We start from the raw sequence: 18,402 nt of genomic DNA, 5'->3' as shown, positions 1-18,402 counted from the left end.
CTGAACGCTGCGCGTACGACCGAAACGTTGGCTGAGATGTTCACAGCAGCGTATGCTACGCGTGGACTATGTTATTTCATCAAGCCCCAGAGGTCGTCCAGGGCCCCTTTGAATAAAAATGTAGTATTTCCCGAGTGGGAACACATTGATTGGGAAATAAATTATTAGACTGCTAATCGCCGCAAGTAGTCTTAACAATTGTATAAACTGTTCTAAACATTCGCATTCTGAATGAACTAAAAAACACGTGGTCACGCACGCGCAGGTAAACATGAACAAATCTTTCTCGATGACCGCAGACATTCTGTGCCAGAAAGCTCGAGTAGTCAAGAGCGGCGGCAGCGGCGAGCAAGTTGCCCTTCGCGCTACCGCTCGCTTGAACGTCAGGTAGGCGCGCCAGACGGCGACATCAGATATCTCTGCTCGGCTAGCCTCCGAACATACCGCAGATTATCTCTGAGACAGCGCGCGCGCAGCCTCGGTCGCAGTAGAAGGGAAGAGGCGCGCTTCCCTGTTCCACTTCTCCTCCTCCTCCTCCTTCCTCATAACGCGCGCACATCTCTGCCCTCCCCCCCCCCCCCATGTGCATGCGAAAATGTGGGGCACAGCCTACCCACGCCGCACAAAGACAAATGCATAATTCTTCTCAGCTTGCATGCATTCCTTCATCCTTGCAGCACACGGCAAGTGACCGCGATCTCATTACGGTGGCGCCCTTGACGGAAATGCGTCTGGAGTTCGCATTTAATCGAAATTGAGAATTTGTGATATGCAGTCACTAAGCTGTGCTATTAATTGCAAAAGGTTCCCAGACGCCCCTCATCCTATTGCCACATCTTTAATTCTGGGGAAAGGAAATAAAAGTGACAGATGTATTATAGACTACGTAATACGTGCAGTGATCCAGAACGGTCGAACAAGGAATGTCGCTTGAGCCGATGTTTCGACAAGGCGCTTTCAAAATCTCGGATCCAGTGACATTTTTCGTCAACATCTGATGGTCACTTCCAGTCTCCCACTTTCTTCAGACTTCTATTTGTTTGGATAACACATGTATCTCTTCAAAACCATACAATGAACTCTATTTCACCGGAACTGTGTATGCGTAAGCTAATAGTACGTATAATGCTTGTTTTTGCATCATCCTGTTGCAGGACCGCCCAGACAAGCGGCCTGCTTCTCGTGCTGATATATTTCACAGGTCTCTTCCTGGGAGTAGCTCTAACTGTATGGTTTCGGGGCTGTGACCCGACGTTGCTGGGAGAAATTTCCAGCATAGACCAAGTAAGCAATGCATTTCCTCTGGCTAATTAATAAAGTAGAGCAACCCAGGGTCGCATATGGTGTACATCACAAGAATTGCACCGAGATCAGACCGAGCCAATATAGAAAAGCAACTAATTATGCATTTGAAGCAACGTTTACTGAGCCCCGGATAAGAAATCATACAGATATGCCGCGCATAACTGCAGCTATTTGACACTTGAAGACTGGAAATTCAGCTAGTAATCGCAAGAGAGTTGAGAAGAATGGCCCCGCCTGATTTTGCTCGTACTTGTGGCTACTACCCGAAACTAAAGACACTGCATAATGCAATCATCAAAAAAACTATGTAAGGGTAACCAGCAGTGGCCAGTGGGCGCTACAGCAATTTTAGTGTCCTAAAATACACCGGCTCCACCCAATTCGGACACCGCGCAAATTATAGAAAGGTTGAACGAGGCGATGCCTGCCTTATGTGCGCCTTATCAACTTTGAGATAGAATAGTACCATCCTTCGATAACGCCCGCTGCATTCGGCGATCCAATATCCATTGTAAAGCAGGTCCTGAGAAACCCATGCGTCGCGGTTTCCACTCGTCAGACGCTGAAAAGGTGTGCCTCAAGATGACCTATAACTTTGCTGACGCGAACGCAAAGCAATTACAACTAAATACCGTTTTGTCCGCCCACAATGCTGTGCGCCAGGGCGCTGATACTAGTACGCAAAATTTCAGCGCATATTCCCTCTAGAAATATGAAAGAGCAAACGCTCTTTGTCGAAGCTGAGAGTGTTTAGCCCGCGTATACTTGCCTACCGGCTATCCTGTAGGCATTGCTACGAAAGAAACGAAAACACTGAAGTAAAATGGTAGGAAAACGGAATAAAATGGTCCATAGTTCCTGTAAACTTCTACGCAATTCAAAGGTGTTCTTCGTGATGCAAACCTCGATTTCTTGATATGGAAAAGAAGGAAACCTCTCACGATGACAGTTAAGCCGCTCATCTCAAAAACGTGCAGAATAGGCGACGTGGCGCATTAAAATATGCAAGCACTTTTTTGGCACTCTCCTTGATCGGTACATGACTGCGCGTGAAGGGTTAGAATGGCTGGGTAAAAACGTACTGATCCCTACCAATGAATGTAGGAGTGAATGTAGAGTAGGTCAATGTTTGGACAAAATGGCATGACCCCCCACCATTGCTCTCCTATAAGAACGTCTCTCTAGAGGCATCCCGTTTTCTGTCCTTGTTCATCACTTGAATACATTTACAGTCATTCGCATAAATGAATGCTGTGTCCTCGCAATTAAAAAAAAAACAATTGCCACCCAACGATGTCGGTGTGTCAAGGGTTGATGGTGAGGTAATCGCACTCTCCAAACCGGAGGGGATGGGGCGACAACAAACCCACCCCGCGTGCGTTTATTGAGGGTTCGACTGCTGACCGGCGATAAGGTCCACGCCTGATCGACCGTGAACCAGAGGCATGAGACGGGAGGCGACGTAAAAACACACCCTCGATTGAATAAAATAACATCATGCGCCAGACATACCGAAAAAAGAAACATACAAATCACAAGCAGTGGGGCCTAGTTCGCGGAAGGCGTGCGGGTCACACAACGCACGCCCTGACGCCACTCGCGCGACACTAAGCCCACCACGTGGGAGCCCCTAAGACTCGCGAAAAACAAATAAAATACGCGACACGAATACAAAGTATACGCGACAATAAACGCGGCCAAGACTAAACTAACAGGACATATAAGAATCAACACTCGATAGATAATTAAACGAAAGATTAAACGCGATAACAAAAGTACAGTCCAGCGGAAAGTTCTGAGAGCGGGCTGGAACACGCGGCTTATCTGTGGCGTGCTTGCCGAGATCCCGATCTGAAGAGCGTCGGGCTGCTGGTACCTCGCTGCCGAAGATCTTGACGGACTTGCACCGTCTGTCGATCGAACGGCGAAGACTTCGGCCTGGAGGTCTCAGCCTGCCGACCACATCTTCAGCTGTCTCCCGGTGCACGGCCACGCTGCTCCGTCTTCCAAACCGCTCTGCCGCTCGCCGAGCCGCCTCGTACCTCCGTCGCGCTCAGGCGACCCACGTCACCAACCGGTCCGGCGAGCACAGGGACAATGGGAAGCCCTCTTCCCCATCGCTGTGCAAGCGGCGTTGCAGCAGCTGCGGCAATGGCGGCCATCTTGAGAGGGGCGCGGGCATGCACTCTGTGACACGGTGGCTATCGCGCACCGTAAGGAATGCTGGTGGAAAATATTAGGTACACCTACATAGATAGATTTCTTGCCTAAAAGTACATCGTCGTCTTCCGTGCTCCAATATATCACTTTTTTGCGTAAAAAATAGCCGCCCAAGGCCCCGTTGTTGCTTCTCAATATGGACCACCTGCGCAAGAACGAACGAATTTGCTCAATCAGCACCTGACCTCGCTCACTGCTGCTCTCATAGAATCAACCAGTGCTAACAACACATCAGACGCACCTTAGCCTACTACAGATAGAACCACTACGATTTGTCAGTTATGTCATTTTATGGCGTAGAAAAGCTCGGTTCTCGCTACGAATGACTGATTTGCTATTTCAGAAGTCCAGCCTTAACATTTTGTCTTACCTAACATTTTGCATTCGCGTTCTTGAATAGGAGAAAAAGTGTTTTGAACTTTACTGCTGAAATTAGCGCCATAATACAAAAACTGCTCTCAGATTTTTGGTGGGATTGGTTAATGTATTTTTTATTCAATTTTTTTTTGTCAATTTGCAGATTGTGCCTTATTATATCAACACATACCTGATGGAGGTTCCTGGATTTTCTGGATTATTTCTCGCTGGTATCGTGAGCGCTGCAACAAGGTACTGAAACAGGTGTCTTGTCTAGAATTTCATGCAAATTTTGTTTTAGCCAAGCTTCCGGTCATTCTGCTTTTGCATGTAGGAACATTTAGTTATAAATGCTATATATTGTTCTGCAGGTAACAACATTGTGCGAACTTTCATTTCTGGCTTCTTGCAAAAACACCCTTGTTATCTATATTGAGGCATAATAATCGTGATTGTATTGTTCAAGCCAACAAAAGAATTTTGAATTTTTTTTCTAAGAAGGCAGATTCGTATTAAAGAAAGTACAGCAATCCACATGCACTATAATTCGATACTACAGTACTTTAATTTGCCACAGTAATATCACAAGAACCTATCGCAATACCAGTCAGAACAAAATTAAGCATTCTAATAATATTTAACTAAACGCTATACCGATCAAGGTGCTTGGTATAACTGAAATAATTGTAGCGACACGTTACATCGCTAAGCGCTGTCTCAGTGAGATGCATCATTCCAAATATTCGAAACAATGCCTGTGAAAGAAGGCAGATCTACCCATTCCGAAAGAGTTTCACGACAACATGTGGCAAGCCATAACAAATCAATTTGATACTGCCGTTTTAGCCAAATGTACGTATATAATTTTATTTTGTTATTTCCGATATGACTCATCACTACTGGTTTGTTTGTGTCAGGTGGGATGATATTCTAGTATCTAGTTATATTAATGCCTATTTTTTGCGCAGGAATGTTAGAGATATTGCAGGCGTGTTTAGAATACTGGTGGTTGGACGTCGGTGGTTCAGCTTCTTGAAGCATGCGTAACCTAATGCTTTAGTCCATCGCCAACCGCGCAAATAACTACCGCGTATTCTCTCACAGTGTAAAAATTTCTCAACATTACTCGGGTGGTCAGGTACTTTCTCCGAAAAAAGAAAAGCTGGTACATTTGCATAACTTGTCGAGAACAATAAAAAGCCTATCGAGACAAATGAGCCTCCAATAATCTTTTACAAAAGATGTCTTCACCTCTTTGGATAGCTTCTCTTTCGTCACTTGCACTTTTACGAAACCCATCGGTATTTCATAATTTCAAATGATTCACCGAGCTTGACTTATAAGTGTTTGTGTTCTCATGTTCAGACATTACTGAATCACACGATTGCACACGAGTTAGGTCTTTCAAAATCTTGCTCAACAGTGGTAGGGGAATAAGTGTTAGTTCTGTATATAATGACACTAAAATGACTATGCCTAATTACAATGCGTGTTCGTTACTTTTCCTTCTCTCTTCTCTTGAAGTACAGTGTCCTCGACAGTGAATTCCCAAGCTGCTATTTTGTACGTGGATGTCATTGCACATCGATGGAAAAATGCTGAGAACCACGTGCTGTGGATTACGCGTGGCACAGGTAAGTGTAACAGTTCGTTCATTTCAATATTTCCGCATAAGCTTCCTCGTCACCTTGAGTCAATCAACTTTGCCTCAACGCTGCATCTCTGGCTAGCAATCAGTGCTTATTGTAATAAGTGTGGTGCTTTAGGAAGCACGAAACCACATCTGTTCGAATGCCCAGCTTACAGAGATGTACAGAGTTTTAGGATAGGCTCTGCTTACTAAGAACTGCATGAACTAGGAGGTAACAAAATATAAGAATGGGCTACTTTGTAATCTAGAAGCCATCCTAGCACCTATGCGTGCTCCATCATAGTAACGTTAGGCTTTAAATTTTCCTCTGTCGTTCCTTTCCTTCAGACATTGGCTTTATTGACAAGCTGCGGCATATTTAGGTCTGCCCTTCGCCATCGTCTCAAATGTAGATACATCTATCTAAATAGTAATATTCTTGGTCATTTTGCCCTTGTTCCACTTTCGTCCTCTTAGCTTGTTAATTCTGGAATATGGAATGCGTGAAAAGCATAATGGTCTGGCAACACTGGCCGCGCCCAGCATCTATAATGGGGGTGTGGCCTTTTAGGACTCTAAAAATGCAACAGGCGCCTTCATCGCCCAGCGTTTAATGAATATTCAACGTCGCTGTGTCCCACGTATAAACAAAGCCATGGCTACTCGTTTTTTCACCCTTTTTAATCCGTATGTACGTGAGTCTTAAGAAGCGTACTGCGTTGAAACTGAAACCTTGGCCGAGCCTATTTTCGCGGTGATGTGCGCTTCGAATCCGAGTTAAGTAGCGCATGTAGAATTGCTTATACGCTCATTAATTTTCGACTCAAGCCTTTAAAACAACTTTGCCTTGCATCACGATCCCACAGATTCATTGCTTTCGCAAGAAACCCGTCTGATTTGAAAATGCGTTGCCGCAAATCGAATATGCGCGTTACCAGTGCTCTTCGTCGTAGCAGATAAAGCTTCATACACGGAACGAATGAGCCCTGTGGCTGCTTCGCTCGAGTTCGATTTACGCTTAGAACGTGTGAACGGAAATTCTGCGAGTGAGGTCACACAAGCAAGTCCCGTGAAAACGAAGGACAGACGTCACCTGCGAGTTGACGGTCGTAGTTGACTCGTTCCGTGGCCATATTTGTGCCACTCGTCGCCACAAGTACCGAATTTTCGCGCGATACGGCGTTGCGTGTGTTCTCTGTCGCTCGCGTTCCACGCACCGGTTTTCTTGTGCATGCAGGCGTTCCTAATTATTGTGGACCAATCTGCTTACAGGCACTCCGACTTGAAGCACGGCGAAATAGAAACAAGTCGCCCTGCAAATTAGTGGTTAGGCACACCCTCTAGCGCGGCGTCTACCTACCAAAGCAGTACGCGAAGAAAGGTACACGGCCGTTAAATGTCAAATGGAAATAACAAAGACGAGCGCTGATGTGTTCCTACGGCACGCTGCGTGGTTTAGCTTGATGATACAGCGTGCAGGCTTCCTCGTTCTCTGTGCCGTTGGTGAACTGTTGTAAAGATAGGGCGATGTACACCGGCGTCCTGCCCACTCAATTGATATTTATTGCGATAGCAATTATGTGATTTCCGCCGTCGGCGTCGCAGTGGCCGTCACCGTGAGGTTGAGTATAAATTCTAAGGTCGGTATATTCGTCGCCGCGAAACGTTTGCTGAATGCACGAGTAAAAGTGCGCGAGGGCGAGGTGGCGCTCGCGGCTTAATCTCACGGACGCGAGCGAAGGAAGCGGAGAAAAAGCGCGCCGTCTTCCGTCGCGCGCAGCGATCCGTGGGAAGGACATGGAGGCGGGAGCGCATTCTCCTTTGGGCCGACCGGGCGGCCGCGCGCTCGCTTTTTGCAGTTTTGTTCGCGTTGATGCGAGGAGCTGAACGAAGGTCAATTCGCTCGTTGCGGCTGCCGCGCTTCCTCACTCCAGTGTTTTGAAAGCGAGTTTCAGCGGTCATCGAGCGCGATGTGTTCGTGTTTGGCTTGTAGCAAAGCTTAAACTCCATTGTGTAGTGGAACACCGAAAAATGAAACGGCTCACTTGACAAAATAGTTACACGCATAGCTGCTACATTCACCCAAGTTCCACGTTGTCATCCCACGGCTTTTGCGCGCGTATCACCGTGCTTGTTAATTTAGTCAGTATGCCTATGTTTACAAGTTAATACAACCGATAAAACTACTATCCTTACTTCCTACAGCTAGCTGCCCAAAGAGTTGTGAGCAACTAGCTTCGACCTTCAGGGGAAACTGCGACTTCTCTCTCGTAGCGGTACCTGCTTTGTTGGAATTTCGTTTGCTCTGTAAGCCTTCCAGTCAATGAACGCCAGTATTAAATGCTCTATCTGCACGTCATTGCTAATTGTGAACGCGCATTTTCAGTTTTTCACTTTATTTCTTTGGGGATGGGAATCCAAATTAAACTTTTGTGATCACCGCGCTGTCTTCTCACAAGCATTTTCAAGTTTTTTTTTGTTTGCAAAATAGAGTGAATTTAGTGCTGTAACAAATTGTGGGGGATTTTTCTATTCTCTTGTGAAGTTATTTCTTGAGATACAAATGTGTTGTATATACAACAGCAGTGCCGTCTCGAAAATATTACAAACGTAGTTACACTGATATATCTTAAACGGGCAGTCGCTTTACGAAGCAATTATTCATACGCAAGCAAGATTTGCCTTTCGGCACTAATTTAGGCAAAATTGATGTGAAAAACCAAAGCGGTGAAGTGAACACGTCGCAGCACACAAATAGAAACGGGGGAAATCAAGCGGATTACGTCGTCAGCGTCGGCCAATGTTCAATAGGCGCACTCTATTATATTCGCCAATTTATCATCTATTGTATAAGAAACCAAGCCTACCTTGTTATCGGCGTTGCCACAAACCCCTTTCTTCGCATACAAAAGTTAGTAGTAGTGGGATGACAACGTGTAACTTGGGTGAATGTAGCAGCTATGCGTGTAACTATCTTGTCAAACGAGCAGTTTCATTTTTCCGTGTTCCACTGCACGATGGAGTCTAAGCTTTGCTACAAGCCGAGAGGTGACACTTGACGTCTTTAATATCCCCTAATCTCTACTTGAGAACTACTACTCCTTGGGCAGCTACATTTTATTTTAAACAAAATGAAACAAGAAGAAAGCTGTGATAAGCGAATATACTTGATTACTTAACATTGTGTTGCACTCTTTTTAGTTTGAGGAGCTCGTTTCCGTATGAATATATTGAAGCAACATCCCGTTTCAACCCAGGATTTCCTTGAAAAAAAAAAAGACCGAGTTCTTGCGGATCCACTTCCATGCCATTCTTTAGAATTCCCAGTGGTGACTAGCTCTTCCATGTCGTTCTCGTGTTCTGTCGTTATATTCATTGTCAGAGTTATTGTCGAGATCCAACACGTATTCATTGTCAAAGTAGTCACTGTGTTCCAACAACACCGCAATCTTGCTGTCTGCGAAAGGTTTTCGTTACTTCTCGGAATGCTTGAAACTGTGGAACAACTTGCAAAAACATCAAAAGTAACCATGCCCAGAAAATCATCCGTCTGAAGACGCACTCCACACCACGTACTCATCATATTCCTTCCTGTCTTTAACATCCAAGTGACGATATCTAAAAAAAAAGAACATCTCAGCCACGGTCACAATTTATTCCGGAGACATGGCAGGAAATATTTTTAATAATAAAAAATGCTTTTTTTTGCACTTATCTTCGTGGCGAGGGACAGGTAAGGCTGTAGAAGCCCTTCGCCAGTTAGCAGTAAACCTAAGTAAATCTAAGTGGCGCCATCTAGAAAAGAGGCGTGTCACCACCATTCATAACTTTACCAGAGAGATGGTAGCACACATTCTGCTTAATAAAATGTATGGTTGCTTTGAATCGGTGCTTACCCACACGGCTAGGAGGCCGGAATTCGGTAGAAGTACTCCCAATGGCGTGGCCATTCTTGCAGCGCCGTCTACAGACATGTTCCCGATTTAAGAGCCTTGGCATTTCTGTTCCCGGTATCTTTACCCGCGCAGAGTCGACTGTAGACGGCTAAATACGCTCTCAAAGAATTCTCCGGATATTAATTAGAGGGCTTTCTCTCTCTCTGACTTCCCCACCAATGATTTGAACAAAGAGGAATACGTTTCCCGGCCGAAAACTATTGCCAGGAGGCATGACATTGACAAGGCTAAGTTGTGTACTTAAAAAATTGTTCCATAGCAAGCTTTATCTGTACGCTGTGAGATTAGTTGATTTTTTTAAGAGTGCTTGGAAACTTTTCTCCTCGGTGTGTATTAAGAAACGCTTCTATCACTTGTTGTTGGTTTTGCCCTTTCAGATTGGTTCACACAAAGCCGCAGCTCTGCCATCTCAGAGTCTGGTGACTCAGTGGATCGGGTGGGGAGAAATAATTTAAACTAAACGAGGGAAGAATCTTTGCGTAATACGCGTCCCGGCTGATCAACGATGAAGTAAAGAATTTTTGAGCTTGGGTAGTAGCTGTAAAGCTGAGACCATAATCAATTTCCAATATTAAAAAGGAAAGAATACCACAGCCATGACCGAGATATAATTTAAATGAGACGAGCATCTTTTCATTGTGAGAAAGTTTGCAAAATTTTCAGGGTCAGAATTCCCGCTTTAGACATACTCATTTCAGTAAGGTAGTTACGTCGTAGTCAAACGCAAGTTATTTTGTCAAATTGAGCGTCAAATGAACCCCTCAGAAGGGCTAACTAGTAAAACCTCTTGCTTTATTTCAGCTTTAGGTTTGGGCATTCTAATGACGATCTACAGCATGCTCTGCGCACGTATGGGCTCTGTGACAAGAGTAAGTACTTCAGATACATTTCTAATAGACCGCTGGAGTTGTTTTTCTTTTTCTGATTATGGCATCCTTCACTATATCTGCATTTGCGACCCTACTTTTACGCTTGTCGATGAACGCCTTGAAGCAGAACACAATCTTTGATCCTTATGTAGAGTGCTATTCACAACCTTGCGAAAAGTGAAACAGCCATATTTCTTTGTTTGCTTCTACAAGCAAACAAATTTTAGGCTAGTTTAGCAAGTTTTAGGCAAGTTTAGGCTAGTTCCTAAACAATGCTTTTCACAATACGCATTTGAAGCTAAGTTCTGCTGGATTTTATTCATTTAACCAAACGGTTGTGTTGACACGTGTAAAGAAAAAGTTACATGGAAAGGAAAAATTCCAATCCACCAGGCTATAGCACAAAACTACAACGGAAACTCAAGGGGCCTGCTGGGATGAAAACTTTGCAGTTGAAGCACAAAATTACAACGGAAACTCAAGGGGCTTCCCGGGATGAAAACTTTGCAGTTGAAGAAAAAATGATGCCTAATCACTAACTCCTCGCAAATTTTTCTTCAACTACAAAGTTTTCTTTCTGAGAAACCTTGTGGGGGTTTTCTTTGTAGCTTCGTTCTACTCTGGGGAGGGATGAAAATGTTTCCCCTCCGTAAACTTTCCTCCGTGTTGCGGATTCGCCAGAAGGCGTTAGCGAAAACGCATGCAGATTTCTAAAACCTTTACGAACCATCAAAGCATGTTTTCTCATATCATGTATCGACGGTTTATCTTCGATGGGTACGGGCATGTTATTCTGGGGTAGGATTTAAAGAGAAGACATGTGCACCCCACGAATAAGACAACAAGTCTAATCGTTTCGTACAGCCCTCCTTGCAAAGCCTCAACTTACGTTGACAAACACCTGCCTCAATAAATTTCCAAAAGGCATCTGGTTCAGCAATACTTGAAGCGCAACGCGACGATGAAATCCATGTGGTGTGTTTTGCCTTCCTTGGATAAAGCAAAATTAAAGGTCGGTGTAGTGAGAGAAAGCCGGTTAAAATAACATCAGTCACGCTTCAAGCAACAACTTTCAACAAGTCAAGCACGGACTTTTATTTCTCAAGACTGTGAAACGTGATTCATTAGACTCGTGGAATTGGTCTTATTACTTGAGGTTATCCGTCTTGAAAGTAACATACATATCCAAGCTCTTGCGCAGCGCATTCATGCCTTGCCCGTAGAAAGGTTTCTCTTTGCTTTGCAGAGATGAACGGACAGCTTGCTTGACCTCATTGGGAATGCTGATGTGCTGACATCCCATGAATGGCCTCACTGGTGAAAACAAAAATAGTCACAGGGAACAATGTCAAAACTTTGTGGATGTGGGATGTGCCACCAGCATTTTGGACGTGATAGCTCCTAAAAAGGCTTTTAGATTTTATATAAGTCACGCTTCTAATATTTGAGATCTCAGTAAGAGAGTGCTTTCACTTTAAAAGAATTTGTTATGCGTGTATTGCCTGCAGGAAACACCACCACACCTACACAAAACTGCTTAATCTCTTAGAGAGACAACCCTTCAGAAGGCACACAGCGAACCGGCTTCCCTTTGCTGAACAGGTCTTTTTAATTCTAGCTTGAGGCGTAGTTATATACTCCTGAAGAACGCCCTCAAGCATATAGAGACAATGATAACGTCGTTGCTGGCTAATGCAAGAATTCAAGTCCGAACCAGAAAGAAATGTTAGGAATGGCTAGTTGTTTTTGTGGAAGAAAGTATACTCGCTTTGTGCAACAAAGTACCTGGGTACTTAAGGCTGGGACTGGGCTAAGGCATGCAGACTGTGCTAAACATACAACAGCGCAAGTCAAACCGCCATAGCAATTGACCAATAAATGGGAAACATTATTACTAAAAGATAAGCGCCTTCACCAAGCACGGCAGCCTAATGATAATAACTGTGACGGGTTCCTAGAAGCGGGAAGCTCCAGTTCACGGCTTTGGAGATGCTTTAATTCGCAAATACTCTCGCCATCGGGCACTGTCCATGACGCCATATTGGCACGAGGAGCTCCGAAGTATGTGGAAAGGTGTAATGGCTCCAGGACTTGCTTTTGAAAATTAGGTTGTTTGCTTTAAATCAGGGGTACAATCAGGACTCGATGGGAACCAAAGGACAGTGGATCGCCTCCCATTGGGCGCTCACGAGAAGACTACAAATGAAGCTGTGCAGGGTGATATGGGCCATACTATAGTTTTGAAGTGAGGAAAGCTCGCAGTAAAATTGAGTATGAAAAACGACAGAGGAATATGGAAGAAAGTGAATGGGTTGGGGGAGTGTTAAGCTATCTGTAGAGGAAAAACATTTATTCACAGTGGAGGAAAAGAACTAGGAAGCTTACCAGCAAGTATGCGGCCTGTAGGGTGGGCAACACAGCAACAAAGAACGTCAAGCGGAAAGTCAGAGAGGCTGAAATAATTTCGTGGCTGGCGGCAGTGGAAAAGAAACCTGCCATGAGTGACTACTTAAGAGGAAAAAGCGAAATCAGGAAAGGAACAATTTGTGGTAACTCAAAGGGAAGCTCATTACTTTTCGAAGCGAGATTGGGATGCCTTACAACAGGCATTTATAAAGCGAGATATAAGAAGGAAGAAGCATGTGCTTGCTGCGGTAAAGCTAGGGAAACTATGGAGCATGTTTTATTAGAATGTGAAGACGTATACCCAGCGGTGAATTTATGCACCATTGGCTTCCTCGAAGCCCTTGGTTTCAGCGAGAGCAGTGGAAAAGTAAACATGTCCGCAATAGGGATTAGTAAGATGCGATTGGAGGATTGGTGGATGAAAAGTAGGGAAACGACCAAAAAACGGGGACGTACAAAAGCACAGTTCACAATAGGGGATCAGAAAATTTGGTTGTAGGCGTTCATAGCGTTTTTTTTATATTATTTAACCTAGGTAGGACATTAGGCAGTATAATAGCACGAGCTTGGTGGCTCAACCCACCACCACGTTCCAAAGTGGACGCTCATAAAATCCATCCATCCACATTGCGAGATCCTTGATGTTATGATGGAGTGGAAGGTCCCTTCCGGCCAAGCGTTGCTACTGTAGGCGACGGTGATTAGGGTGCTCAGGGAAAAAGTTGCAGTGCCGGTTACGGCAGCCCATTTGGAGATTCGGTAATGCCCCACGTTACACATCAGCTTGATGATTATGACTATTAGCGCTATGATTGCACGTATATGTGGTCAGGCTGCTTAAAGCAAAGGGCGCGTCCGGACTACTGCAGGCGCTTTTGCTCTGCGAACTTTGCATAAGCATGTGCAATCGCTCGCGCGAGCACACATGGACTCGCCATTTCATGCTGACGCGTCAGCATAAAAGTGGACCGCAATTACCTTATCAAAATATTTGCCTTGTCGTCCTCTAAAATATGTCTTCCCTCAACGAATTAAACTGTTCGCTTCTTCATTTTGCAGCTGGGCTGGATTTTGCAGCTCGGTTGAGCTGGGCTTTTATTTCAGTCGGCAAAATATGATGAAGACATTCACTTTTGGAGCCGTTATCGTCAGTGTAAAAGCTTTTGAGGCTAGGAAAATGAAAGCTGCATCCTGAACTACTTATACTTTAGTCCAGAAGCTTTTAAGGGTGTTTTGCTCACCATGTAAATGAAGTTGCACGTCGAATTTGTTCAGCGAGTGTGTCTTTTTTACTGACATCCAAGAAGTCTGCAACATCTTGCATTTTTAATGTCATCAACTGTTGCAAAGTCACCAAAGCTATAGGAAGGCTCATCGACACAAGCAATAATCGGTACCCCGTTGGTTTTGCTCATGCACTTCAGGAGTGGCGACATTTTCACATTTCTTCGATTAGTGCTGTTGTGTGAAACACACGGCTCCACCAGTCCCCAGGCGAATATTAGTAGTAATAAAAGCGACAACGATATGCTTTTCGAAAATACAACAAATGAACTTCCAATCCGCGTTCCCTAGCTACGTAGTTACATCTGGCCAAGCCACCCATATATGTGGACAGCAGTTCGCGTTATGCACACTCGTTATATGCACGCCTAATTTTATTAGAAGTCTCTCCTTTGATGAATCAGAAAGCAAGAGTAAAAAGGGAATTACAAATGGCGTCTGTTACTGACGGATCGGACCCGATGGTCGCGTGCGGAGGTCGGAGTGCACCATTGTTCACGTGCGACAGAAGGTCCTCTGGGGACTGATTTCCTAAATAAATAGATAGGCTGATGTCCTGTACCAGCATGTATGTGTGGCCTGGGAGGACACCTGCAGAACTTCGCTGAAGGCCAGCAACAGATTATTTTGTGCATCTACGCTTTCTTTGTGGACAAGACAAAAAGGGCATTATGTTTAATTGACAAACTAATACATATATGCACTGTTCGTTTCGGCTAACGACAGCCAAATCATTCAAAGCACAGAATATTTAAAGATGTGCAAATCACGATTATAAAACGCACGGTGTTCGGTTGTCAGGGGTCCGACGACCGAACACCGTAGACGTCAAGGTTGTATTGTACACAATGTTGTTTTCGCCTTTTATTTATTTCAAGAACTTCACTTACGATAGCAGGGACGCCATATATACATGCGTATCCAGGGTCGATACGCAAGAAAAAAGTTATTTACGCACTCAACTTTCACTTATGAAGTGCCTTAGAGATCTTTACCTCGGGTACAAGCTTGTTAAATGCGAAAAGTCAAAATGGAGAAGCAACCTCGTTGTCCACTATTTTCAACATCTCAGTTATCAAATTTGGTCTGGCATATTCATTCTCTTTGCAGGCTTTCTTGATGGTTTACAATGGCATCACAGCACCATTCGTAGGATTATGTCTGCTGGCTGTTTTGTTTCCATTTGTTCACTCAAAGGTATGTGCTACCGATGTGATGATTTAAGTTTCAACGCGATACCGTTAAGGACCATGTGTAGGCGTCGACCAGGGGTAGGCATCGACGTAGGCGTCGGCGTCGGCGTCGGCGTTCGTGCCCGAGAGAACCATCCCGAACGACGTAACCTGTATACGGCACTGAAGTTGTTATTCTATCATCAAAGTTGCTCATACTTTGTCTTAGTTGTTTACAAAGGTATTCCTCGGAATTTTGAATATGGCAACCAACAAAAACGTGATGAAAAAAATAACACCGACGGCCTACAAATTTTATGTTAAATCTTACACTAAACTATCAAAAATGCGAAGCAATCACAAAAGATTGGCCCATGCAACAGGCCGCGTTTCTGCCTCAAAGCTCGCCTTCTTGCGAAGATTCTTTGCCGCCAGCGTTTTCTGGTAAACATTACGGTTACGTATAAGCTGCTGTTCCCCGTAAGCGTGAGAAGCGGACAGGAATCTTTGCGTTTAGTTTCGCCTCGCGCGATTGGCCTAAGCCGCGTGCAGTCGTCAGCCGGGTCCGTTGTTGAAACCTGGCTCTGAAAACGGTGTTCTAGATGTTCTAGAATATGTTCTAGATAAAATGTGAAAATGTGCACCTGCACCAGACTAACCGTCTAACCGCTAAGCTTCTACGTGGAGCATGACATGTAAAGCCGCGACTGCAGTGCTGCTAGTTTTACCAAGCAGCGCTTTGGAGAGGCTTTCCGGTGGAGCTGCGAAACAGAGCTGCTTATATATTATCGTTGATACTTACCGGCTGGCCTTGCAAACGCTTCCGCCCTTTTTTCATGATTGTTGGCGTAGATATAACTGCGCTAGAGAGTGGCGGAAGCAGGGGCGGCAGCGAAGCGCTCGCGTGACCGTGTGTCAAAGATGACGGAGAACCAATGTTGCAAGAAGGTAAAATGATCTCATAGATGGTGTAGGCTATTTAAAACTGCGCGCTGTAATGTATGCATAAAAGTAGAATAGCTGTTTTCTTGCGCTGCGCCATCGTCTTCCCCAGTTCGACTAGATTTGTTGCTGAAAGAAAAATCATACGCTGACGTATAGCTTCAGGCAAGTGCATAAGCATAGCCAGAAGGTGCGAAGTCAGGAGCTTTTATTCTGCTGATGCAGAAGACGACGCGCAGTCTGCGCTAATTGGCTACACTTCAATCAGGCAAGTGCAACACACGAGGTCATAGCCTTTGCCAGGCACTACACTCGTCTGCACGAACATGCGCGTATCGCATGTAAAAAAAATGCCCTCATGTGTGTTTTGGGGCCGCTTTGTTTTCTGATGGATCTATTCGGCCCTACCACAGAGCTCTGAGCTGCCTTCACTGCCTTCCGTCCTTTTCTTTTCGTTCCCCTTTTGTCACTGTTGCTGGTGTTGGCAGTAGAGGAGCTGCTGCCACGTTGCGGGACAGCGAGCACACTATACCTCCTATACATCGAGCGGACGGTTGACGATCTGGCCGACCATTTCAGACTGGTCACCATGCATGAAAAGTTTCAGTAGCACGAACAGTGTCCGGAGCGACACCTCGTGGTGGGTGATATCGTTGAGGGGCGGCAGCTACGAGTGCCTTTCGTGGTGAGAGTCCATCGTTTCGTGAGATGCGTGGGAACGCGCCCCTTCGAAGGAAACCCGCGCACGTGGCACACAGCCCAGACGAAGGTCACGTCATCACAAGGAAACCCTCACTCGAGGATCATTACAAGCGCGGGCTGCGACACCCAGATGGCGTCCGATCGGAACTACAGGTGACCGCAGACGCTACTGCCCGCACTAAATTTGGGTTCCACGAAGTGCTTTTGAAAGTACGTCTTTGCTCCCAGCAAGAGCCGGTACTCCAATCAGCGCCTCTTGGTCTCTATGGCCTGTTCAGTGGCCATCCTCTTCGCGTGTCGCTGTCCTTCGGCCACTCGTCATGCCCCGCCCTGCTCGCTCGGCTACCCGGCGGCGCCTAATCTCATTGCTTGCGCTCCATGGCAGCGCCAATCTTGTCGGCCCGTTGCTTCGCCTCCAATCTCTCCGCCCCCACCGCTTCGCTATGTATCGCAAACCACTGTGATCTGTGCAGAGCTTTTGCAACCTTACGTTCCTCTTCTGTGTGACACTTTTGAGGGCCCATTGTTGCACCTGCAATTAGAGGCCTACGCGCCACATAGTCCAACAAGCGCAACCGAGCCATGTCTTTTTGATACGCATGCGTCCGTGCCGGCGAGTCAAGCAACGAGGCGCCGCCCCAGCAGATGCGAGCGATCGGGTGCATTGGGTCACGCCCACATCGGTGACAAACTCTGCATTCTTGAGCGGCCTCAGGTTGGATTTTGGCTTGGACTAGGCAAATGAATTCTTCGCATTTCAAGACTAGTCAGCAGTCGAGATAAGCAACAGACGGTTAGAATATAGGAGACAAGAAAAAGGAGGCGATTGATAGAATGTCAATATTTACATTCCTGGATAAACTTGAAAACATAATTTTAAACGTAACTACAAAACTCCGCGCTCGTGGTGCCAGTTTTACGTTTATTTTGATTAAGTCTTTCCTGCGTTGTTGCATTAGTCAAGGTGAGGGTCTGCGTTACTATCAGCAGCGCGCCACATGGCGTCGTCACTTCAAAACTATGAAGATCGGTAGCAGAGTCCCTTGTACAGACCCTTTGTGCGATGATGCTCAATGTGATATTAGCCATGCAACGTCATTTCACAAGACAAACACCCTTCATCTGTCCAGTGAAGCCGATGGGGGTCCAAATAAGACAAAGACTTCAAACTGATCGCCAACTGGGCAACAAACAGTCCATCAACCATTTCGTACAAGATGTATTATTTATGGTTAAGAATTGTTTTGACAAAACAGTGACTCTGTGCATCGGTTTTCCTTGGGCTCTATGCCTTGCTGCTACCTTTGTAAGGCAAAACTTTGCTCTCGCAGGGTGCTGGCGTGGCAACGCTTTCAATGGTCGTCTACCAACTTTGTCACATAACGACCATTATTCGTAGTGGACGAAGGCCTCCCAGAATGGAAGCCTCACTCGACAGCTGCCCAGGAAATGAAAGCAGCATTGTTTCAGCCATTAATGCTACATTCGTTGACACGCACACAGAGTAAGTTGGCGGCTCTTAGATACCTTAGTGGTGCTGTGTGTTTTAAAGTAAGAGA

The 18,402-nt window shown here is 45.4% G+C and overlaps 2 long non-coding RNA genes across 2 annotated transcripts; both read left to right on the top strand.

Annotated features, from left to right (window-relative positions):
• The first annotated feature begins 1,177 nt into the window (after window positions 1-1,177).
• LOC129382624 (uncharacterized) lies at window positions 1,178-5,510 on the top strand. The gene is made up of 3 exons (XR_008610667.2): window positions 1,178-1,284; window positions 4,046-4,134; window positions 5,407-5,510. It is a non-coding gene; the product is annotated as an uncharacterized lncRNA (long non-coding RNA).
• Window positions 5,511-10,266: 4,756 nt separating this feature from the next.
• Window positions 10,267-18,341, top strand: LOC126523349 (uncharacterized). Its single transcript, XR_011894986.1, has 3 exons — window positions 10,267-10,337; window positions 15,138-15,224; window positions 18,175-18,341. It is a non-coding gene; the product is annotated as an uncharacterized lncRNA (long non-coding RNA).
• Window positions 18,342-18,402: the final 61 nt, after the last annotated feature.

Source organism: Dermacentor andersoni, chromosome 6, assembly GCF_023375885.2.
Source record: "Dermacentor andersoni chromosome 6, qqDerAnde1_hic_scaffold, whole genome shotgun sequence".
In the NCBI taxonomy this organism is placed as follows: domain Eukaryota; kingdom Metazoa; phylum Arthropoda; class Arachnida; order Ixodida; family Ixodidae; genus Dermacentor; species Dermacentor andersoni.
This window is presented reverse-complemented; position numbering and strand designations above follow the sequence as displayed.